Raw genomic sequence first — 25,363 nt, forward strand, 5'->3', positions numbered from 1 at the left:
CCTGACAACACCCCCCCCCACACACACACACATACACACCACAACTTCTTTCCTTTCCCTCCCACACTGCTCACTGGCACCTGGTAGCTCCTGCTTGCTGCCTGAAAAGCTGGACAGCTGCTGAGCTTTCTAATTAGCCTCCTGGCTGCTGTCCCAGAGCCAGGCATGTGTTACAGTAAAGTCTCCTTACCTCTCCTTTACCCATAATCCCCCCCATGCGGATCCCATCAGGTCACAGCCAAGGACCTCTTGAAGGCCCATCACATGACACTAGCAAGCCACCTCCTGTCAGCCATAAGAGATGCAATAGTGACCTTACAGGAGTGACCTGGAATTTGTCTGGGTCCCTTCTCTCCCCTCCCCATTACTCTCTATGTTTTAGAGTATGCCCCAGGCCTTCAGAAACAATAACGATCCCTATGAAAGAAGGCTAAAGGTCTCTCTCTCTGTGTCTCTTTTTTAACACGGCTAGATTGGCCCAGCAGTGTGGCACCGGTGCTTCTCTTCCATAACTAAGCCACCTCAGAGACTTCCAAACAAGCAGCAGCCAAGCTGAGGTTCCCTGTAGGCCGGGCACCGTATGAGAGTGACTAAGACAATGCTCTTGCCCCTCGCCCCACAGACAATTCCCACCCCGCTGTTGCAAGCTACCCAGTATGCTGTTCATGCGGCTCAGCCAAGCAAAACCCCTACCTGCCAAGCAGAGATCCACCAGCTAGAAATAACCTTTGCAGGCAGGCAGGCAGCCACTGGCTCCTGGTCAGCTACAGTTTAACAACAGGTTTGTTAATAAGTGAAGACAAAATGAAATACTGTGACTGATGGTCTAACCTTCCATCTGCCTGTGAGCAAGAAAATTTCAGTAGGGCTTTATCACATTCCACAATGCTATATCTAGCCTAATATTTTATTGTAATGAAAAAATGGCCAGGTGGTGGTGGCACATGCCTTTAATCCCAGCACTCCAGAGGCAGGTGAAGCCAGATCTCTGTGAGTTCAAGGCCAGCCTGGTGTGCAGAGTGAGTTCCAGGACAGCTAGGGCTACACAGAAAAACCCTGTCCTGGGGAAAAAAAAATATACAGCAGTAACAAAAAAAGAGAATATTCTTTTTGGTTTGATTTTTGGGTTTTTGAGACAGGATTTCTCTGCATCCTGGAATACTCTGTAGACGAGGCTGGGCCTCGAACTCAGAGATCCACTTGCCTCAGCTTCCTGAGTGCTGGGATTAAAGGTGTGTGCCACCATGAATGGCTATTGAATATTCCTTTTTCTCCAGGCTAATATGATAGGTTTTCTATCACTGTCAATCAAAAAAAACACAATCCTAAGACAGTCATGACATCCACATGTCGGCCTACACGGCTCCAACACCGATGATTCTGATCCTTGCAGACAAAAAGGGAAACACGAAGAACAGGAGAGAGGTCAGACCTCAAACATGGAGAGTCAAGTTGAGAAGGGTGGCCATTCCAAATCTCCCTTCTGATCATTGTCTGGACTTTGATTGATTGGTAGAGAGGAAAATCTACCTTCCCTTTGCCAGCAACCTAGCAAAACCTTGCCCATATCCTGGGAACAGTATCATGAGGACCAGAGATAAAGCACAAACAAGCACAAGTTCATTTTTTCTAAAAATTCCAAAAAAATACTGTCCAATTGAATATCTACTACAAACATAAGATTATTTAAGTATTAATAAGTAAAAGAGAATGAAATTGAAAACTTAAGTTCTCAGATGAACTAGCCACACTGCAAATAATCAAAATGAAATATGGCCCTTGTCTGCCATATTGGACAGCAGATATGGAATATTTCTGTCGAATATTCAAGGAAATGCCATTGGATAGCACTACTCTAACATTGAGTTCTATTCCTTTGCTCCTAGGAATCTTGGCCTTCTGAACAGGTTTGCGCATTCTCTCACCAAATCAGAAGCTGGTCTAAGTGGCCATTTGAAATGAAGGGAAGGTTGGCCTTTCATGGAAGGAGATATCTACTGTACATAGAATGAAAGAGGTCAGAAGAGAATCATGGCTATTGAATAGGTCAGCCTTTGGGTCTCTGGCTATAGCTCAGACTACAGGTATTCCTTTGAGCATTGAAAATATTGATTTCTTCTGTTCTAGACAGCTTCTGATAGGCCAATTCATCTGAGTCTACACAAGTCAATGAAAGGCACAGAGACCTCTAACCGATTTAGGAGAATGAAGCTCAAAGAGGTTAACAGATGTGCTTAAATCCACAGCTAAAAAATTGGAGGGCCTAGGTCTCTATTAGTACCTACTCCCCATACACACACTCACACACACACCACTTATAAAATATAGATAAAAGGGGGAGGGCCTAGGGGGACTTGATTTGCATATAGCAATGGGCCACTTACAGCTGACAACAGTTCCTCATGGAAGATAACCTCGTATGAGCTACTGGAGATCACCGATAGGCCCAGGAGAGCCACCTCCCAAGGGTCTGCCAAGCAAGGCTCGAAGGACACTATACCATAACCACAAGAAGGTCACAGCATGGAAGATAATCTGTGCCAGTGGTAGGGGTCAGAACCCAGGTGCGTGACATTCCTCCTGGGTAAAGATGGAAGGGGTATAATGCAAACTTATTTTTGGACGCTTTCTGGGCCACGGCTCCTTATCTTTACATTCCCATGTTCTAGACAGCACTTGACTGGAGTATCCATCTGTCAACCTGGAAGTCAGGCAGGGTGCATGTCCTCCAAGAATAAGGAACTGTGGCCAAAAGCAGCCTGAAGGGCAGGTATACTGGGGTGAGGGACGTGGCCTGAAGAAGGATGGTTCGCCTGTGGAACTGTAAATGCTGCTGTTTGCTCTCCACCTGACTCCACCTGGACCATTTCCTTTAGGTGACGGCACACAGGAAAGGTTGCCAGACACTTGGCAGAGCAGACTCTAGCCACCTCAGGCACCTTCATCAAGAGCCATGAGCTCAGCAATCCCGGCCCCTCCCTCAGCCTCTTGCTGGACAGCTCCATCTACTGAGCAAGCACCCAGCCTTGCAACATGCTCAAATTAGCCAAACAGCAGTTAGGCAAGAGTAATTAAAGGCAATGTTATCTCAGTCAGTCTCTCATTAGCCACATAATTAGACCGTTGAAAATAATTAACATTCCTTTTGACAAAGGAAACAGAGGACCCATTACATTCATTAGGGCAGCCTCAAGCCAGCTGAGGAAGCTGAGGACTCCTCATCTCCTGGTCCTGCCCATGGGACAGCAGCATTGGTGACGTGACTTAAGAGTGACAAGCCATGCACGCCCGGGGCCAGGCTGCTGGGTGAGCTGATGCATGTGACGCTACATACCTCCGTGTAGCTGGTAGCTGTTACAGATGATAACAACACACATGCACACAGGTAGAAAACAACCAAGGGGAGGCGCCAAACCTCACCGGGCCTGGAGGCCAGGGGCAAGCATCTACCTCCTCGTGGCCCCGAGAATGACAGAAGAGACATTTTTTTCTAGGAACAGTTAAGGTGAGACAGCACCAGAAAACAAGAAGGCATCACAAGGACTTCCTGAAGACAGAAGGCGGATGAGAGTAAGTTGAAGAGAAGCAGCATCCCCCTCCCCCCCATAAAACAATGAAATGGCAATAATGACGGCTGACTCACATAGCATGTGTGATGGGCACGAGTCCAAGTATTTGCCATGTACTAACTCACTCAGTGCTTACAAAGACCCTGCGAGTTAGAGACTATCGTTGCCCCCTCTATTTAAATGAGACCCAAAAGGAAACTTTTCCTGATCGTGGTGCCTTGGCTAGGACATCCACACAAGTAGCATGGCTACAGACTCTCTGTTCCTCCACTAGAGGGGCACTTTCCAGGGTCCACACTTAAAGTGAGCAGATCTGGGATACGGGGGTCAGGGAGCAGAGATGGTAAGTGTACCCTGGGCACTGGGATAGAGCGGCTAGGAGACGTCTAGACCCAGCCACCGCCTAGCAGGCATATCCCATCCTGCTGCCAGGATGGTGGCGGTGTCTGATGCCAGTGCTCAGAACCGACGCTCACAGAGGAGTGACCAGAAAATGTGAAGATGAAAGGAATGGAGCTCACACAGCATTCACACAAGACTGTGACCGCCGAACAGGACGAGATGGTTTAAAATATGATAAATAGGAGTCTGTTCTCTTCCCCACAGTGTGGCTCACAGGGATTGAACTCAGGTCACCAGCTTGGTAGCAAGTGCCTTTAGCTACTGAGCCATCTCCTTGGCTCCAGAAGCTACTTTTAAAAATGCCTAGCATGATACAAATACTTAATAAGATTTTGTTGACCAAAGCAAAAAGCAGTAGGCCCTGTCTCTTACGCACCAACCCAGGCTTTACCAAGGCTTCCCATAACTGGCTGTCGCTCTGGCTTTGGCCTCTTGGAGGGTCTCTGCTCAGAATCCCCATGCCAGCCCTCACTCCATCTGGAATGGCCCTGTCTCTCATCTTTGTTCACTTACCTGCCCTTCACTACTCTCTCAAAGGAAAAAAAAAAAAAAGAAAAAAGAAAAAAGAAAAGAAAAATAGAATTCTCTTCCTGGAAAGGGTCCACCACAATCCTTTTCCCCAAATTCTGAAAGGCACCTGTTTCTCCAGGGTCCCAAGACTGCACTGATTGAGGTCACAATATTGACAGTTCACAGGCCTCTTACCTTACAGCAGGTTCAAGTCTTGTTTTGGTAGCCTAAAGAGAGGGCCCCAGTCCTCCTTTAATACCCTACTGTATGCAACACGGCTGAGTGATATCCACAGTCACGTTCTTCTATGTCATCTGCATGAACGACCAGTCAGCTTCTACTGACAGGAGAAGGATGAGGAAAACAGGTATGGAGAAGCCATGACTCAGTGGCTCGGAGCAGACTAACTGGCTCTTCTGCATGAGCCATGCCTTTGAAATGGCCCACCTGGCCCTACAGAGACTTGAACTCAGAAATACCAGTAAACACTCAGTGGCTGGCTGGGGAATCTGAGGACAGACAAACCAGGAAGAAGGAAGAGGAAGAGACCGCCTCTCCCGGCACAAGAACTCCACCCTGGGATTTCTATCATCTGCCATAGTGTTTGTCCTTCACAGCACATTCTACATTCTCTCCCTCCCTTGCCTTGCTTCTCCATCATTTCACTCCTTTATCTTCTCGGGATCACTCGGTCTGTATTCTAACCCCGCCGGAATACGGGGTTAAACTTTTGGGACTATCCCTACCTGTAATCAGTCTATTCTGACACCTCTTCCACCCACATGCTCCTAAAAGTGAGTCTGGGTACTGGCTATAACCAGAGCTTTCGACGGTTCAAAAACTTGCTGGTCTTACTCACACCTAGGCCTCTGGGCCATGTCTCTCCCTTTTGAGGTCTCACTTGGGCTTCCAAGAGCAGATGCTCCATTTTCAACATGCTCTTCCATGCCCCCTCCCCCACCAAGTTCTACTCCCCCTCCCCAACAGACATACGGAAGGAACTTTACCCTCCTCAGGTTCACTGCCTAGCTCCGCGTGTTCACTTTAACTAACAGCCAGATAGCAGAGTCTTTAAAGAAGCTCACGGGGGGGGGGGGGTGGCAACGGGGGGCGGAAACAAACCACCCATTACACACATGCATCTACAGCAACGCAGAAACTCTTATCTGCATCTTGCATGTGCAGACCACGGAATACTAAACAGGCCGAGTGTGAATGCTGAGGCATGACAGGGAACTGGCTGTTTTAAAAACATAAAATCCTGGGAGGGAATGAGGGTGCAGTGTCAAACCCTAGAAAACCAATAATATATTTCCTTATTACGGTGCTTTTCACTGTAAAAAAAATGGGGTCTTTCCAGTTCATCCTACTCAGACATTCACTGACATGCTCATCAAACAGTCACTCAGTACTTATTTGTTCTATCAGGGCTACACATGCAAAGACCATGGCATCAGAGGCCCTCACCCTGACCCAGTCCAAGCACTTGACACTTTATCGGGCGCACGCACGCACACATGCACGCACGCACACACGCACGCACGCACACACGCTCGCGCACACACACACACGTATAGAATACCAGAGAAAAATATTTAAAGAATAGGATTCAGGGTGGGCTCAGTGGCAGAAAATTGTCCAGCATGTTTGAACCCCAGGTTTTTATCCCCAGCATAAGAAAGAATCAAGAGAGAGACCTTATATCCAGCCCAATAGTAAAAATCTTAATCTAGCCCAATAGGAAATGTGATCCTATATACTAATGAGGATTGAGCAACCAACATAATTAGTTAAGACTATTAAGAAACCCCACCCGTGTTAGTGCAGAGCCATTATGAAAGATGACTGACGGGACTCATGATTAACTGGGAGGAGGAATTGAGGAGGGCACCCAGATTTCTGCCCCTGGCTATGATGGTGTCCTTCCCAGAAAGAAGAGGATCTAGGAAGAGGTGGAGGTCTGGGCTGTATTTCAGATGCTCTTTGTGTCTGAGATACCAGTAGGATAGCCAGCTCAAGGCTGGACATGGCCTTGGGACCTGTATAGGATGGAGCACAGCAGAGGAGGAGCATGCCGGGGAGGAGGGTGACATCTGAGGCTGGCAGAGGATGAGGCCCTGAGTAGGAGCCAGAGAAAGACTCGGGAAAGCGGAAGCACACTCAGGAAAAGACACTGGGAACTCTGAGAGGTGGGAGGGAGGAGAACGCCAGAGGTCAGGGCCAACTGAAAAGGAAAGTTGTACAGGGGATGAAAAAACTTGACCACACAAAGAAACGGTGTCAGTTTAGGAAGGTATGGCTGAAAAAAAAAAATGGACACTGGGCTTCGACAGGGATGGACTGAGGACTTCAGGTATCAGCTCCTGAAGGGTAAGGAAAAGCTGCTGAAGCAGACAAGAGAAAGGTGTTGTCCCCCTTTCTTCTTTCTCTCCCCTCCCCTTTCTCCTTCTCTTCCTAGAAGGTTTGAGTGTTAGAAAGAGATCACAGTGAGGGAGACTCTGGGAGTGGGATATACCTTGTGGGGCTCACACAGATGTCCTGGCCTGGCCTGAAGGTCTAGAAAGAAAGCATAGTTAAGCTCCAATCCCAGGTAGGCAGGGCATATTTGTTTTGTTGTTTTTTTTTTTTATCATTATCATCGTCATCATCAATAGTAGGAGTAGCAGCAGCAGTACTATAGTAGCAGTGAAACCCAGGGCTTCTCACATGCTAAGCAAGTACTTAACAAGATATCCTCAACACGTGTATGAATATCCCTTGACTCTTCTTGACAGAGAAGACACCCAGACATACAGAATCAATTGTAACCTATGTAAAGTCATACAAATACTGTGATACTGTAAGCTAGACCTAGAGACCCAGCAGCCAGTCCCTGATCCTTGGCTCTTCCTCACCAGTGGGGAGGGTTGGAAGGCACCTATCAACACCATAGTAGGTGCCACGGGTTCTCAGAGGTTCCCATTTGTCCCTGCCTCTGCCTCCCGAATGCTGGGATTAAAGGTGTGTACCACCGCTGCCGCAGCCACCACCACCACCACTGGCTTTGATTTTGTTTTGAGGTGCTGGTCATTTAATCCAGGGCTTTAGTATGCTAGGCAAGCGACCACCGAGATAGATCCCACTCCCTTCTGCATGTTGTGTGTATGTGTATGTTGGTTGTTGTTGTTGCTGCTGCTGCTGCTGTCTTGGTTTGGTTTGGTTGAGACAGGGCATCACTATGTATTCCAGGCTGGCCTCCAATAGAAATCCTCTCGCCACAGCCTAGGAAGTGCTGGGATCCCAGCTGTACGGCGCCACACCAAACATTAGAGTGGCTTTGCCGCAGGTCGCTCTGGCTGGGAATGCCATTAACATGTAAATTGAAAGGATATCTTACTTTAGATTCTTTGGGACAAAATGTTCATCATTTTGGAGAATGACATCAGTCCTCAATAGCACCTTTCCTGGTATGTTGAGTCACCCGCAACACACACCTGGACCTCATTTCTGGTCATCTCATTCTCAGTAACCATTTACTGGGCAAAGGATTCAAGCGTCTGACTTCCAGGTGGTTATGACAAACTAGTTCCACACTGCGCATATGATACTGCATGGTAATCAATTCCTCCCTTTATTTCTCTTTTAGGTTAGAGTTAACCCTTTATGCTGACTTTAAAAAGGAAGGTAGAGGCAGCTTGTTTGTTTGCACCTGCCTATAATCTCAGCATTAGGGAGGCAAAGGCTGGAGACATGAGAGAACAAAAGAAAACCTGTGGTCAGCCAGGGGGACAGGACAAGTTCAAGCCTAGCCTGAGCTAATCAATACTGTCTCTTAAAAGCAAGACAAAACAACCTCCTCCCCCCCCCCCAGGCCTCATGTGGCAGCCCATGCCTGTAAGCCCAGCTACTTTCGAGTCTGCAGAAGGAAGGATGAGATTTTCCTGGGCTACAAAGTAAGTTTAAGGCAATCCTGGGCAACTTAGTAAGACCTTGCTCTAAAATAAAAAAATACAAAAGGCCTGGGCAGTGGTGGTTGCACGCCTTTAATCCCAGCACTCAGGAGGCAGAGGCAGGTGGATCTCTGAGTTCAAGGCCAGCCTGGTCTACAGAACAAGTTCCAGGACAGCCAGGGCAGCACAAAGAAACTCTGTCTCAACACAGAAACAAAAACACTAATAAGCAAAAGCTTGGGCTATAATTCGGTGGTAAAATAAATATTGAGGCCATGCTCCAGTACCATACACACTCACATACACACACATACGTACGGAGAGCAAGAGAGCAAAAGAGTGAGAAAATGGGAAAGAGGGGAAGAGAGAAAATAAACACAAATAAATACTACCAACAGGAACAAGCAAGGGCTGAGGACACTGGTTTGTTTGGGGTTTTTGTTTGTTTGTTTTTTGTTTTTTTAATGTACATCCCCGAGTTTGATCTCCAGCACTGAGAAAATGGACAAAAGTTTATGTATATATAGGTAGGTCCCAGTGTCTGAATTTTATTCAGAGTAATGAGGCCCTACAGATATGCTGACTAAAATGGGGCATCATTGTAGGTTGTGTCTTTAAAAGCAAAGGAAACCGCAATGGCAGGGGAATAAGAAGAATTAGGGTAGATTCAAACGATCTGTCTCACAGAATAAAGACAGTGGTCTTTCCCTGATGTCGACTGGAGCTCCCAAATGATCATTCTGTAGCTGATATGGCCAACCTTTAATTGAGCACCTTTGGGAAATGCCAGTTGCCTAACTAATTCAAGTTCTACTATATCAGCATTTTTTTCCCCAGCACAATATAACAATAGAAAGATCTCAAGCCATCTAGAGGGGGCAGGGAAATGATAAATGGTTCAATGTCTTCAGGCAGAAATGTGCTTAGAGGTAGTCAAAGAAACAGGTGCCAGGCTGAGTCTGTGGAATATCTTCCTTAATGGATATGAAGATGAGTAAACAGTATGGAAGAGGATGCTTAGAGATATTTATGGAAAATGCCATATCGTGAGGAACCATGGACAGGAATAGGGACAGAGAAGGGAAGAGCCTGGAGAACTTCCGACGGGTTAAAATGGCAAAGCCAGAAATGTTTACAGCTCAGCCTCTTGAGAGGGGCTGATTAATTAATAGTCAGGGAAAGTGGCCTAACCTTCCACAGGCCTGGCCATTATTTCTCAACACTGACAAAGTACAAGGGTGTGTGCCTGTGAATGAGAGAAGACAAGTGATTTGTCTCTAATGACCAAAAGATATGTAAGAGCCAAGTGGAAAGGAGAGGCCTTACAGAAGGTCCAAAAACATAGTCAACATGCAAAGAAGAGGATTTTGCATTTCTGTGTAGTGTTTTTTTTTTGGGTTTTGGTTTGTTTTTTTTTTTTTTTTTTGGTCTGTATAGATTTGCATGTCCCATAAGAATTTGAACCTACTTTTAAATTCAGATGATCAAGCAGGAATGGTGGCTTATGTTTGTAGTTCCTAGCACTTGGGAGGATGAGGCAGAAAGGCAGTCACAGCACCATGTACTTTAGGCCAGCCTAGACCACGAAGTGAGGCCTCATCTCAAAATAGCCGATCTAAATAAGTGAATAATAAAATGCCCAGTCAACACAGTTGTAGGAGTTAATAAGCAAACTGATGATCAATAAAATGTTGCATCACTTCCCAGATAAAATAGGAGAAATGAGGTCTTGGGGCCCCAAAGGAACACCCAAGTACAGGAAGTACCCCCAGAAACCATCAAGCTTATTTGTGTGAGCTAACCATGCCAAGGAGGAAGCAGGGTATCGCTGCTGGCTGGTGTGCCCAGGTCCATCTCAGAGACACAGTCTTCATGGTCCTATAGGCCAGGACCAGGGAAGGCAAGGAAGGCACTGGCAATTGAGCACTGTAGTATTCCATGGCAATCACAGCACTTAGGAGGTTAAGGCAGGATGGTTTCAAGTTCAAGGCCAGCTGGGGCTACATGGAAAACCTCAGGTCAAAAACAAACTAACAAAGACCATTCACTTGAAATTCAAAATGTAAAGCAACTTAGGAATGAAATGTGTGTGTGTGTGTGTGTGTGTATGTGTATAACTTATGTGTACATGTATGTGTTCTGGAAGCTAGAAGAGAACATGGGACACCCTGGAGCTGGGTTACAGGTCAAGGTGAGCCGCCTGATGTGTATGCTGGGATCTGAATTCTGGTCTTCCATAAGAGCAGCAAGTGCTCTTAACCACTGAGCCATCTCTCCAGCCACTGTAAAAGCTACCTTAATGAAACATTCAAAACTCGGTAAACCATGGTCAACAGCAGTAGCTTTGTGGGAACCACAGTTGGGATTCAGGAGAAGTCAATGAAGTAGAGACTCCTCTAAAGTTCTGTGAGATTTAAAGAGTTCAAAAGACCATCAGAGCCAACAGCAGCTCTGCTGAGAAATGTAATACAGAACCTCAAACACTTATCCCACACCCTTGGAGTTCAGAATGTTTTAGATTTCTGAAAAAGTAATTCTGAGCACATAGAGTAAATGACACAACCCCCACAAGCAGGGGTTAGGGAGGGAATCATCCCTTCGCTCAACATGTAATATCACTGCAGTGACATCCATGAACACGCACACCCTGTCATGAGAGTAGCCACTGATGACCTTCTTAGTCCAGGTCAGGCCCTACCGACGGCAGTTAGCTTTCAGTTTAGGGATGCTTCTATTTCGTGGTCACGAAAGCCATCTGTAGCGCAGTAAGCGTAATCAGGTCTCCGAGAGGGGAAAGGCAGCAGATTGGACCTGGAGTGTCTGTTTTAAACTCACCCCGAAAAGAGTAAAACTGAGGAGCCCTCCCTGGTGATCACCCAGAGAGTGTGATTCCTAAAAGCTGGTCAAGTCCAGAATAGACATGTCATGAAACATTTTCCCCACTAACGCTATATGTAGTTTCCGTATGTTAACCTTGTACAGGGTCCTGAACCGTCAGGACCCTAAGAGTTAGTAGAAACCAAAAAGGTAAATAAGATGTGGTGGCCCCCGACTACCTGTAACTCCAGTTCCAGAGGCTCCGACACCCCTTCAGACCTCTACAGACTCCTGCATCTATCTGGTGAACATACATACACTCAGGCAGACACAAATACACATAAACTAATTTTTTAAGGTAAATAAAATTATAAACTATTGCAATTGAAGGGCCCTAATCCACACCCACGTCTTAAAGATGATGAAACAAAGGTTTAGAGAAGCCAGGCCTCTGCATAAGTTAGTAATAGGCAAATAGTGGCTATGATTGCCAACTTCAGGTTCACTGCCCTTGGCATAAAAGCATGCAATAATAGCAACTTAGTGACAAAATGACAAGAGGAGTTGAAAGATACCAGCAGAATTGGGTTTTGGCCAAGCACACCTCTGTGGCTGAGTTCTAATGCAGACAGACAGGCCTGATGGGGACCCTATAGCCAGCTTGTCCATGGGAGGAGGTGAGGGTGCATGCATGACAGGCCACCTAGGCAGGTGGATTAGACTCTGGTAAAAGACACAGAGTTGTTGAATGTGGGGAGAGGAAAAGACAAAGCAGGGAGCTCTCCAAAGCCAGAGTGAGGGACCAAAAGTACATCTGAAAACAACATTTGTCAATCACATGAATGTGGTCTTCCCGGCCCCTCTCTCGTGGGAAGCAGCACGGCACTGTGGTTTAAAAAGTGCACTCTCTGGGGTCAGATTTCCTCCATTCAAACCCCAACACTAATGCAAACCAACTACGTGACCTTAGAGAAATTGCTTTCACCTCCCTTTGCCTCAGTTTATTCATTTGTAAAACAGAGATAGTACAAGCAGCTCCCTCGTGGGGATTGAGAGTGCCGAGTGCTCTGCTGAAAACAGCACTTAGCCCTACAGTCATCTCTTAGTGTCTGAAGGCAACGGCTCCTAGGAAACCCCACAGACACCAAAGCCTGCAGAAATGCAGGTCCCCTATGCAAAACGCGTATAACCCAGGCACACCCCCCACGTTTTGCGCCATCTCTGGGTAGCTTGTCATACATAACAAATACTCTATGAACAGTAGCTGTGTTGTACTGTTTAGAAAATAATGGCAAGAAAAGTCTATACATGTTCAGTTATAAACACAATATTTTTTTCTCCTAATTTGTTTGTTTGTTTGTTTTAGCAATTGGTTGAATCCATAGATGCATAACCTTCGGATATAGAGGATGACTATGTAAGAACGCAATAAATGTTAATTTTTCTTTGTTAACCTGTTTGGATCAACTGTGTGTGTGTGTGTGTATTCTTGCGTATGTGAGCAGAAGCATCTGTGAAGAGGCCATAGGTTGACATGGAGTTTTCCTTAGTCACACTATTTTTGAGACAGCATCTCTTACTGAGCTTGGCACTCAATGATTCAGTGGTTTGGGCCAGCAAGCTCCGGGAATCCACCATCTCTGCCTTCCTAGTGCTAGGATTATAATGTGCGCTCACCTCCCCAGCCTCAAATACCTGATCCTTTTCTCTAGCTTCAGCTTCCCTGAGTGCTGAGTAGGTACTGCTACATCTGACTTGACAGTTACCTTCTTTTTTTTTTTTTTTTGATTATATGTATTTAAATGTGCTTGTGTAAGGGTATCTGTAAATGACAGTGCTCATGGAGGTCAGAGGCTTTGGATCCTTGGAGCCAGAGTTGTAAGTAGTTGTTGGGAACAGAAGAAGGGTCCTCCTCCTGCCTCTGCATTCCTAGCCTGGGGATTAAAGGTGCCACCACCACCCAGCAGCAGTAGGCCTTCTTAACTGCTGAGCCACCTTTCCAGCCCTGAGATTTATGGTTTTAGTGAAATACATATCAAAAGATGTTAAGTCAGAAATCTTAAATAAGACACCAAGATACAAAAGGTATAGTGTGACACCAGTCAAGGATGGCTGTCTTCAAAAGAAAGGCGTGTGCAAACTCCTTCCCCATACCGAGGGCACAGATGGTCAGGATAGGCAGATGCTGCAGGGCATCTCTGCAGAGGAATCTGGAGAATGCTGCTCCTGGGCAATGGGTGGTGAGCAGGGCTGCTGCAGGACCCCTCAGGAAACACGACGTCTGTTCCCTGCAAGTAGGGGTATGCAGATGGGGAACCACAGACCGGCCATCAGCTGGGGGAAGAGGAGGGGACACTGAAGATCTGGGAGTACGTCTGTACTCCAAGTTCACTGCTTCAAAGGGTTTGGGACTGGTTTCTAGAACTAACACGTGGGAGAGAGTGGACCTCATCCAAAGGGCCTTTGAGCTCAAGCTAGTGAAACGAGACTAGAGGAAAATTTCTGGCTTTGGGGACTCTAAAGCAGGAACAATAATATTGAAGAATGATTTTCTCTTGTTTGTTTGTTTGTTTGTTTGTTTTGAGATAAGGTATCACTTTATAGCCCAGGCTACCCTGGGACTCACTACGCAGCCCTCATTGACCTTGAACTTGTGGTAAGCCTCTTGCTTCAGCCTCCTCGATGCTGTGATCACGAGCATGAGTCACCACGTCCAGTGATAAATTTTCCATTGTGAATATCTCAGCAGCTTGGGAAAGAGCGATTTTTGAGAAACCCATGAGTGTGGGCACAAGAGACAGAATCAGCATTAAATGCAATCGAGGCCCAGAAAACAATAGTGCTGAGCACTGAACACTCTCCTGTCCTTTGCAGTTCAGGGATAAAGACATGGATGTCTGAAGAACTGAACTGAGGCCATGTTTGTGACTCAGAGGGACCACAGGACCCTCTACTGCTCATGAATAACCAGAAATCTTAGAAAGCCAGACTGACTGTGCATGGATGGGAAGGGAAAGAAGAAAACTCACTGAGTAAACATAACAGCATCCCGGGGCGCAGAAATGTTCCTGAACAGCTATTAAAATGAAATGTTTGTCCTCATCATTAAAATGGCCTCCCGGGGAGCTGAAGGCTAGGCACAGCACTTCAGAGCACAAGCTGTTCTTCTAGAAGATCCAGGTTCCAGTTCCAGGAACCCCAGGGCAGATTAGAACCTCCTTAACCCTAGGGTTCTAGGGAACCCAGTGACCTCTTCCGGCCTGCATAGGTACTGAATACACACGTCGTGCAGAGACATATATGCAAGCAAAACAGGCATACACATAATTTTTTTAAAGGAAGCAAAGAGGGGAAAAAAAACACGAGTAGGCAGGGACAGAAATGATTGGCTTGGTGGGTTCAAGGGGAACTCAATTGCTCCTCAACCTTGAATATAATATAATCAGGTAAAAAACAGCGGATGCATAAGGATGAATTAAAAGAGTAGATAGATCCTTATATAAATGGTCCTGCTCAAAGGAGACCCAGGCGGTCCAATTCCATGAGCAAATGGGCCATGACCTCTAGCACTCCAGCTGAGTTCATGGTTTGGCCCTGTCCCTTCAGGCAGAGGTAGGGCTGCCTGCGGATGAGGAGAGTCCTCACAGGCACTGTGTTACCTAGGAGGTTTCAAGCAAAGTCCTGAGGACCTAGGAAGCAGCAGGGGAGGAGGGGAGAGGAGTCTGCCAAACCCAAATGCAGAATGTGAAACATCCACGAACAGACAGCTGCTCTGGCTGCAGCCTTCCCTAGAGCCTGCCCCGCGGCAGGACGGGAGAGGATGCAGTGAATGAAAAAGCTTAAGTTTTAAAGAGAAGGCAAAGGAGTGGGGAGAAGAAAGGCACACCAATGCCACCTCTCTGCTGCCTCAGTAGGACAGAGAAAGGAATACCTTACCTGTTACCCCATCACTAGGAAGCTCTTACTCTAGCTTCTGGCTTTACTCCTTAACTTCCAGCGTGGCTTCCTCCTCCCTCCACTCCACCCACGCTTCCCCAGCTCTAACTTCCATCAGTTCAGGATGAGCTGAGTTCTCCCTGAGAAAGGCCAGAGTCACCCCCAGCCCTCTGGATCATCCAGCACGCTTCCTAGAAGACAGGTCACAGACAGTCTCATGTGGCAACTCCCTATTTTATACCACAAGGAAGCCAAAAGCCAAAGAATTTACATTCCATGTACAGTCACCAAACTGAGTCCAAAGCCTGTCTCCTTGTCCCTAACACATGACTCTGTCAAATAGCTTCTTAACAGCTCTCCCAGGCCTCCTCCATAATGCTCATTCCTTTCCATAAACACCCCCAAACGATATGAGACATAGAGTTGAATTGTCTAGGACTGAGGACACTTACCACTGAAGTAGCCAGTTATCCCTAAATGGAGTAATTGGTGGCCATAAATCCTCTCTCAGAACAGGGTAGCCTGATGGATATAGGGTAATCTGATGATTATAAGGTAAACCGTTGTTTTTCATTTGTTTGTTTGTTTGTTTTCATTACTGAGGATTGATCCAAGGTAGTTGTGTACGCCAGGCAAATTCTACAGCACTGAGTTATAGTCCAAACCCTAGTCCAGTGTTTTCTGTACCTCTGAGCCCTCTCTCCAGCCCCCGTTTTCTGTTCTTTGCAAAGCATATCTGGGACTCAAGTCATTATCAAGTCCCCCAAATGTGATTGGACAAGGGAAGAGCTTGGAGAACCAAGACTAGAGACGGGAATCTGCTATGAATGAGCTGCCCTGACGGTCAGGAAGGTGTAACAGAAAGGAAAATGCTGCCCAAGTGTCTGTTAAACAGGAGCAAAACGTTAGCATCAGAATGAAACAGGGCTTATAAGATACATTACTATGCCAAGCAGAAAGCCTGTTCCCTTTATAATAACTTCCAGGCCATCTGGTCTGCATCCCACTGCAGGGTACAGACTTCATCTTTTTTCCTCAACACTCATGAGGACGCCAGTTTGCAAGGATCTGTACTTCCATCTTCCTTTAGCTGGCCACATTTAATTCACGTCAACTCTCCTTATATGCTCATGCTTCCACTTCCGGCCACTCACCGATATTTGTTCTATCACCCAATCCAATCCAGCACTCACAATCTGCAGCTTAACCAGACCTCAGTTCAAGTCCCAGTCTGGACACTTTCTAGCTGTACGAGAGCTACTGTTGCAGAGACTCGCTCGGTCTTTCCAGCTGGAAAGTGGGAATAATCAACAGTGCCTTTCTCAGGGGAGAACATAGGAAGAGTACTTAGCCCAGTGCCTGGCACATAGCAAGTATTCAACATGACTGTCAACTGCCAGTGCTTCGATCACGGAAGCCAGCTGAAAGTCCATTTGTGGAATTAAGTCTCAGAGTACTGAAATGGGTCACCCAAGGTCAATCCAGCAAGTGAGTTAGGGAGTATTCCCAGATTTATCGATTTTTGGAGATGTTTCCTTAAAACAAAGTTAGTGTCCAGTGACCTAGAAGTCTGGGTGTCTGATGGCATCCAACTATCACAGCTGGTGATTTAAGTACTTTCACATGCCAGGAACTATGCACACAAAAGTTTGAGGGTGCCTATATTAGGTCAGTTATAAGAGGGTCACTTCATTGCTTTGGGTGAGCTAAATAAATAAATAAAAAGCCCTGCATGGTATCAGAGAAAACTCCAGATCTGCTGCTTATGCTGCCGAATGATAGCAATATTTATTGTCCGTATTTGCATTATGATGTAGATAAAAGGGTGACCAATGTCCAGGTTCCTGGCTTTGCAAGTGTGTGCGTGAAAAAATGTGTGTGTGTATGTGCCCGCGAGCGTGCGTGTTTTAATTGGGAAAAAGATGGAGGAAGAGCCTAAGGAACTAAGATAGAGACTAATTAAGGACACTGCTAGACAGACAATGAAGGCTGTCTGTACATGTGCTAAACACAGATCCATGATCCTCCCTGAGGACTAACTCTGGTAGTATCGGAAGGTGCTATGCAAGCTGCTAAGGGAGAAAAGCAATCACAAGTCCTACCCAGCTGTAAAGGCTACGAACCACAACAATGACTGGCCTGGTGAGACATTCTCAATGGTGCAATAGTTGCCCTTTTACCTTGGGGGTGACCAACAGCTATTTAATTGGACTTAAGGCCTGCTTAGGAGGAAGGAAGTCATGCCAGGTACCGCATACTAGCTCACTACTCCGGCTGGAGAGGTCACAGACCCTAGAGCAGAACCGACTACAGCCAGTTTCCTAAACCAGTATAATTTTCAACAGGAACCTACATGCTTGTCTTTACACCCACGGATGAGTGTAGCTCTCGGTCCCTCATCAAAGACGCTTCTTTTTGAGACATGTGGGGACTCTTACGGAGATGCACAGCTGTCAGATGTAGAGAATAAATGGCTGCGGTGGTCCTCACCCATGAACGATGCATGACAACAACACAACCTCTAGACCTAAGGGTCAGAGGAAACCACTGAACAGAGTGTGAAAAGATTTTAAGAGCCGAAGTACCGGACGCCTGCCACTAGATAACATCCTCTGGACAGGACAGGGAAGCAGCAGCCATGAAACCTCAACGATACGGCTGCCTACACAAGACATGCGTGCTGGCAGCACCAATGGGCACCAATGGGCATACCAAAATGGATGGAGGAGATTTCTCAAGATCCTACCTACAGGCAATCACGGGCGGCTGAGACAGGGAGAATCAGCTTTCTTTAGGGATGAGTCCCCTGACCTATCCAAACCTAAGAGGTCAGCCCTAAACACAACTACAATGAGCACCACTTCTAGACCCAGTAAGTTCTATGTATATAACAATAGTAGTTAAAGAAGTCATGAGAGGGAGTGGGCGCATAGGAGGAGATGGACGGAAAGTGAAGGAAATGATGTAAATACAGTAATGGTGTATAAAATTCTCAACAATTTTTAAGTGAAAACAAAATGGATCCCTGCTGATGATCCATAGAATGGCAGCTATTATCTACAAGTTGGATTCTTTCTGCTCCGCTGAAGTCCTATTATACATTTATCTCAAAGCATAAATTGCTTCCTCAGAAGTTCAGAGAAGAACCCTGTCTCTGTGGTCCTTCAATCTTTTGGCTGGCATCTTTAGACTTGGGGCTGGTAATGAAGGCCCTACTAAAATCTCTCTTGTAAGATGGACCAGACTAGAAGCTTGTATGGCGGAGGTGCCTCTTAAAAATGGAAACAATGAATGAATAGACCAATTCATCTTTTGAGCCCACCTGATAAAGCAGTCAGAAGTGGATGCTCCAAAGTGTCCTGAGTGTGGGGGTTCTGGAGAGAAGAGGTGTGACAGAAATGCTCTCACTGATTGTCAACTAGCTCTCCTAATACATGGCCAGTGAAATTTTACAGGTTGCCAAGATTCTAGAGGAAAGAGCGATTTCAAGACCCAAGTCCTGCCAACCATAGAATGTTTGCCACATATTAATGTTGCTGACTCTTTTATAGCACCAACCATGACAGAGACCAAGAGGCCTCAAAATCCCTGGGAGCCATCAGAGAAAAACAGATGGTGGGGTCTGGAAGTTCAGATAAGCAAATGGCAATGACTGTGTCTACTCTTTAGATTGCTAGACTTGTCCGTGTCCAACCTCATGTCACAAAACTGTTAGCATTGAAAGGGATTGAATTTCCTTTGAAAACCATTCTTTGAAGGAGTAGCAGGCCAAGGCCACCCTACAATTTTAGCCGCACTAAATTTATAGGTAGAGGAACTGATGTCAAAATGAACAGAACCTTTGTGTGGAGGAGTGAAGGAGCCCACTCCTGGAGCCCAAAACGTGTGAGCAAAGAGAAGCAAGCAGGCTTTCCACGTTAGCCTAAGAATGAGCAGGGTCACTTAGTCAGCCTCTGTTTTATGGTGGGTCTGTGTGCCAGGGGGAGTAACCATTTCCTTTTCCACAAATGGCGGCAATGTGGAGCATTCCATAGCTTGATCTGAGGTGAATGTCTTTTTTTTTTCCCCAGCCAAGATATCATTATTTAACCCTTGTTGGTCTAAAACTCTATACATAGACCAGGCTGGCCTCAAATCCTCCTGTCTTTACCACCCAAGAGCTGGAATTACAGGCATTTGTCACCATGCTTAGCCCAAACCTACAGCACCAAAATTCTCTTCAAGCGTCTTGGAAACGCATATGCCAAGAATCGTAAGACAATTGGTTTTAGACCTTCTCGAATCCCAGGAGAAGAATGTCAGCACACAACAGCCAGTATGCTGAGTATGACTTGAGGACCATAACCAAGAATGCCGGCTCCTGTCCATTTTCCTCAAACTGCCTTACACTTTTCAAAAACAAACATTCTAGTTTCTGAAAAGGCTAAAGGAAGGAAGACAAAAATATAGCCAGTTTCAGATTATCTTAATCCCTTTCCCTATTCCTTCCGTGGCCAGGTATGAACAAAGGGAGCTGAGAATGTGCCAGGGCAGAAATTGTTCACACTTTAAAAGGAATGTTCCCGAATCTCTCCCTCTCTCTCTCTCTCTCTCTCTCACACACACACACACACACACAGTCACTAAATTCTAAGGCACCTTGTCTGTAATTAGGGGGTAGAAAGAGTGGGGAGGAGAGGAGTGACGGAACACAAATTTGAGAGCAGTTGAGCAGCAGCAGGGTTAGATTTCCTTTTTCTCCCTCAAGGACAGCCAGATCTGATACGGCTGGCTGAGGCTAAGCCAAGCTGCCCCCCTTTACTGCACTCAGCCAGCTCTGTCCCTGTGGTGCCAGAAGCCACCACATCATCAGAGACCCTTTTCAGAGCTTTAACTGTGACTGCCACTCACGATGTCCCATGAGCAGAGGCAGACAGAAAAACCACCTCACCGCCTGTGTAACGTAGCAACTCTTCTGATAAAAATGACACTTTTAAAACTAACACCGACCTTTCCCTATCGCAAAAGCTGTAATTTAGCTCTTCCCTGTAAAACTATCCCCTTTAGAAACAATCGGAGTCAACTGAAATAAATGTAGTATAAGACTCACTAACTCTGCTAATATCTTTCATTCAAGGATTCAGGCTCTTAAATCAGTTTAGAAATGTAAGAAACCATGCCCCACTCTTTTCTTTTCTTCTTCCTCAGTTTTTTGTTTATTTGTTTGTTTGTTTCCAAAACGGGGTTTCTCTGTGTAACTCTAGCTGTCCTAGACTTGCTTTGTAGACAGGCTGGCCTTGAACTCACAGCGATCAGCTTGCTTCTGCCGCCCTGCATGCTGGGATTACAGGTGTGCCTGTGCCACCCCTCAGGGCTCATCCCATCACTTTCAAAGAGGGGGTCAAGAGAGCTCCATGTTCTTACCTCCCAGTCTGTGTATCTGAAGAACATCCAGTCCACAGAAAAGCCTTCTTGCACCCTTTCTGCTGGGGAGGTCAGGCCTCTGTGCCACTATCCTCAGCTGTGAATCAGCCTGGGATAAACCCAGCCTGGACTGGGCAAAAACCAAGCCCACCTAGCTGGAGGGAGGAGCCCCACAGACATGGAGCTGCCTGTGTTATCTCTGCTAGCCACCCAGCCTAACCTTAGTCACCTCAGTTCCAGGACCACAGACGAATTGCTCAGAGCACTTCCTCTTCTCCTGTGACCCCCTTAGAAGTCCTGCAACCTCCCTTGATTCTGTCTTGAAGTGGCCAAAATCAACACTAGATCAACTTCGCATTCCTCTCCGAAGATCGGTGTTCCGTGCCCCTACTGCCTGTCTCTGGTTCTGAACACAAAGTCTCAGAAAGGGCGAAGAAGTGTTATCTCATCCCGCCACTCACGTCTCTAACCCTAGTTGTCGTTACAGACCCACCCTTGGTCACAAGCTCCCTCACAGAGATGCGGGAGAGTCACCCAGAGACTACCATGCCTCCTGACTTCCATTGGACCACAGACAGAAGCAGATGTAGCTCTGCCTTCCAACCAGGTAAACGATCCAAGCTCCTGGATGGCTGTGCTGCCACAGGACAAGAGCTAATGGTCACATGCAAGCCATCCAAAAGCTGAAGGAACCTGGTTTCTGGGGACACAGGTTGGGGATCGGGGTCTTGGAACCCGACCCATTTGTCTTGTAGAGAGAAAGACCCTGTATCATTCTTACAGCCGCTCCACCAGCTCTCTCTCTTTGACCCCTCTTCCTGGTACACAAAAAAGCAAAACAAGCAAACAAACAAAGCCCTTAGGCTTCCTGAGGATCCCAGATCGTTTGTTATTGGGGCGCAGCGAACACTCAACAATGGGTGAGCAGAGCCCCAAGGTTACACCGGTGTGCAGCTTCCAAGGACCCTCCAGCGAGGGTCAAACCAGCGTGAGAACAACCCGGCACGGCAAACTCTGTGCCCGAAGCGATCACGCATCCACCTCCTAAGAAACCCCAGGGAAGAAAAGGAGATACGGTGAGGGGAAAGAAAGGAAACGGGTCAGTTTCTGACTGGTGACAGAAAGAGAGAAAAGAAGACACCTGGGGAAAACGCCAGTACCTCCCTGGCCTTGCCAGAAACGGGGCTGGCTCCATGGCTCTCCATCCCAGCCCTCCATCTCCCACCAGGAAACAGCGATGGTGTATGCAGACTGGCAGCCAGGGGCTGGCCACTGACCTAGGCACCCACCTGAAAAAGAATGCCCAATCACCCAGTTCCTTCATGCACGCGGAAGAGAAGGCGATAGGGTCATTTTGACAAGACTCCTTCTCCACCAGCAAAGCCAGGGGTGTTCTGTGGTTCTCACTCCCAAGACTTGGCTCTCCAGTTTTCATCCAATCTGGCGCCCCCCTCTGTCCTTTCCAGAGGGCCGCGGGGTGCACGACACTGGGTTGGGGGGGAGGAAGGGGGGTGTCAATCTTCAGAGGGCTGAGATCCTCAGCTGAATCTTTCACCCTCGGCTCAACCCAGCACCCCTTTGTTTCAGGCGGGGAAAGTTGCCAGTGTGCACCCCTTTCGCCAACACGCCCCCCTGCGCGCCCAACCCCCGCAGGAAAGCCAAGCTCAGACACACCATCCAATCTGCGGCTCGCTACCCAGCCAGCCCCAACAGCCTCTTCGAAACCGAAAGCAAAGAGGAGGCGGGATCCGGTCGTGTCCCCTCACGAGGTCGCCGGGGCTTCCCCATCACCACCCCATCACCCGCACCCCCGCGCTCGGCCCCGCGCAGACATCTCTGTCCACGGCGGAAAGGCCTCTCTGCGGGCATCGCGGGCACCTACCGGTGCAGGGCCGGGGACGAGGACGGGGTTAGGCAGGACGGGGCCGGGTGGCCGTCTGCCCGACGCAGGTGCGGCCAGGAGCGCGGTCTCCCGGGCTGGCTCCCGCTCCTCCTCCCGCGCCGGGACTCGGGGCGCTCTCCTGCGCCGCCTGCTCCCCGCCCCCACGCCCGGCGCTCGGCCCCCCCCTCCCTCGCCGAGTGACCGGACGAGCCTCCCCCACGCCGCCCGCTCGCCCGCCCGCCCTCCCGCTACTATTCCCGCATCGAGTGTCCGCGGCCGCCGGGGCGGCTCGGAGCTGCAGCCGCTGCTGCCCCACGGAACCCAGCCCCAAGCGGCGGCGGCGGCGGCGGCACTCACCCATAGTACGGATGCGGTGCAAACTGCACATGCTCGCGTCTGACAGGCGCTCTGCCCCCGGCCCTGTTTAACTCCTTCGGCGCCCGCGCGCGTCCGCCGGGCCCGCTGCCCCCGCCGGCCCAGCCGCCTCTCGCCACCCATCCTCAGCCAGCGGGCTGCTCTGCCGGGACCCCGCTCGCCTGCCCCGAGGCCCTTGAGGCTCAGGTGACTGCTGTGAAAGAGTCCTCGGCCCTCCCTGCCCAGAACACTCCTGCATTCCAGGTGTGGGCTGAGGGTCACCTCCCCGATTGTAAGAGTTGCAGGGAACCGCTTTGGACAGCATTCACTTTGGGTATCGTGAAGGCTCAGGCTACCAGAGGTCCACACTTCACACGGCGTGGTGTTGCATCTCCATTTCGTGCCCACATTGTGTCCAATGCAAGTTCATCACGGAAGCAGCCAGACCAGGTCGTTGCTTTTTTTTTTTTTTTTTATCATCGTCATCTTTGTTTCTAAGATGGAGAAACTGAAGCTTGTGAAAACTAGAATTTGCCTCAATCAGGGCCCGAACCTCCAAGGTCCACGATTATTTGGATCATAACCATTAAACGGAATATATTCTTCCTGAGGTCTTCTTAGGAGGTGCAAAACAATCAATGTCACAGAAAACAAACAAATAAACAAAGGCAAAAGCCAAGTTCAGATAGGCCTCTCAAATAGCCATGGGTCTGACAGGAAACCGGAATGAAATTCCCTGTTCCTGGCGCTGAGTGCTTCATCCAAGAGGACCTGACAATCTTGAAAGTCTATAATGCCACTTGGGGAGGTTTTCTTTTCTTTTTCCTTTCCTTTCCTTTTTTTTAGGCAAGGTCTGATCTTGAACTTCCTATCTTTCTGCACCCACCTGCCCAACACTGAGATGACAGGAAGGCCCCAGATCTGGCATGGAAGTGGAGGCATGTCCTTATTTTAAAAATAAGTCTTCCACAATTCCCACATACCCTATGGTGCCTAGGCCTGATCTGAGGGGTCTGGAGGTTTGTTCTTTAGCCTGAGACTGTAGCCCAGTGGAAGAGCAAGTGTTTAGCCTTCTGGAGGCCTAAGATTCAACTTCCAAGTGGGCATTCATACATTTGTGTGCGCGTGTGGGGCTCATGCGTGCCCTGCCCACCCTCTCCCAAATCAACATAGAAGTGGAGAGAAACTTAGGAGAAGGGGTTACTGTATTAGTCAGGGTTCTCTAAAGGAATGTAACTGATAGAACAACATATGTGGGATTTATTGGAGTACCTTACATACTGTGGTCCAGCTAGTCCAAAAACGGCTGTCTCCCAAAGGAAGGTCCAAGGATCCAATCGTTGTTCTGTCCAGTCCACGGGGAAGTCCCTTGGACGTGGGTTCTAATGCCAGTAAGGAATGCTTCAGCAGCAGAATGGATGAACTTGCCTGTGAGAATGAGGGCAAACTGGCAAAAAGCAAAAAGCTTCTCTCTTCCATGGCCTTTGTGTAGGCTGCCAGGAGGTGTGGCCCAGTTTTAGGGAGGGTCTTCTGATGTCCAACAACACAACCAAGAAAAATCCCTCACAGGTGTGCCTAGCTGCTTGGGTTTTTAGTTAATTCTAGGTGCTGTCAAGTTGATAACCAAGAACATGCACCGCAATGACCAAAGAAATTGCAGCACTTACTTCCTTAAAAAAAAAAAAGTGTTTAAGTTTTCACCTGCATGTATGTGCACTTCTTCATGCCTGGCGCTGTCAGAGGCCAGAAAAGAGAACTGGAACCCCTGGCACTGAGTTACAGACTGTTGTCAGGCACCATGTGGATGCTGGGTACCTAACCTGGGTCCTCTGCAAGAGCAGCAAGCATTTTTAATTGCTGAGCCATCTCTCCAACCCCATCTACCCACTTTTTATAATGTGCCAGGTGGACAAAGAGGTCTCAGAAAACCAAGGCAACACAAGTCTAAGAAAGGAAGGCAAAGCTCATCCAACCAGTCTTGCCCCACTCAAGATAAGAAGCCAGGCTGCTTTTCTATTTTCTGAACCTAATTGGATCCCCTTGATTGCCTGATGAGACCATAGATTTTCCATCAGTCTTATGTCCCTAGGCAGGGTATTCAAAGATCAACAATGACACATCTCTAAACTAAAGTGGGCAATGTTGACCAGGGCCTTTAAGCCCATCCCATACACACTATGTTCTTGGTCCGGACAATCTGTTCTTCTGTAGGAAATTGGAGTGGGGCTGGGAATGTAGCTCCGTAGTAGAGCACTTACCTAGTATGTACAAGAGACTAGGGATTACATCTAATACTGTGGGGAAAGCATTGTAGTTCAAGTAGGAATGACAGGCATCATCTTGGGCTCCTCAAACCAGTAGAGGAAGTACATAGCCGTGAGATGCCATTGATAAGAACTTTTGACCTTCATTATCCTCTGTGTAGCAGAAACACTATCCTCTACCTTATGAGTATGATGTAATGATCCCATGAGATAATACACATGAACTCTTCAGCACATAGTAGGCTTTCGATAACAGGAATTCTTTTCTGTTGGGGGTAAAGCAGGGAGAAGGACTAC

The 25,363-nt window shown here is 47.6% G+C and overlaps 1 protein-coding gene across 10 annotated transcripts in view; it reads right to left on the minus strand.

Moving 5' to 3' along the window:
- The window catches only part of Tmem229b (transmembrane protein 229B), a 43,187-nt gene extending 20,247 nt beyond the window's left edge, over positions 1-22,940 (minus strand). For 5 of the 10 annotated variants that reach the window (XM_060387758.1, XM_060387757.1, XM_060387751.1 and 2 more), the window contains exon 1: positions 22,449-22,587. The gene's annotated coding sequence lies outside the window, so the exon portion shown is untranslated. Of the gene's footprint in view, positions 1-4,676; positions 4,771-20,566; positions 20,694-21,855; positions 22,054-22,240; positions 22,265-22,448; positions 22,591-22,805 lie in introns of those variants that run through there. The other 5 variants (XM_021651172.2, XM_060387752.1, XM_060387755.1 and 2 more) reach the window with 5 other exon arrangements.
- Positions 22,941-25,363: the final 2,423 nt, after the last annotated feature.

The sequence above is a fragment of the Meriones unguiculatus genome, chromosome 7 (assembly GCF_030254825.1).
Source record: "Meriones unguiculatus strain TT.TT164.6M chromosome 7, Bangor_MerUng_6.1, whole genome shotgun sequence".
Classification (NCBI taxonomy): domain Eukaryota; kingdom Metazoa; phylum Chordata; class Mammalia; order Rodentia; family Muridae; genus Meriones; species Meriones unguiculatus.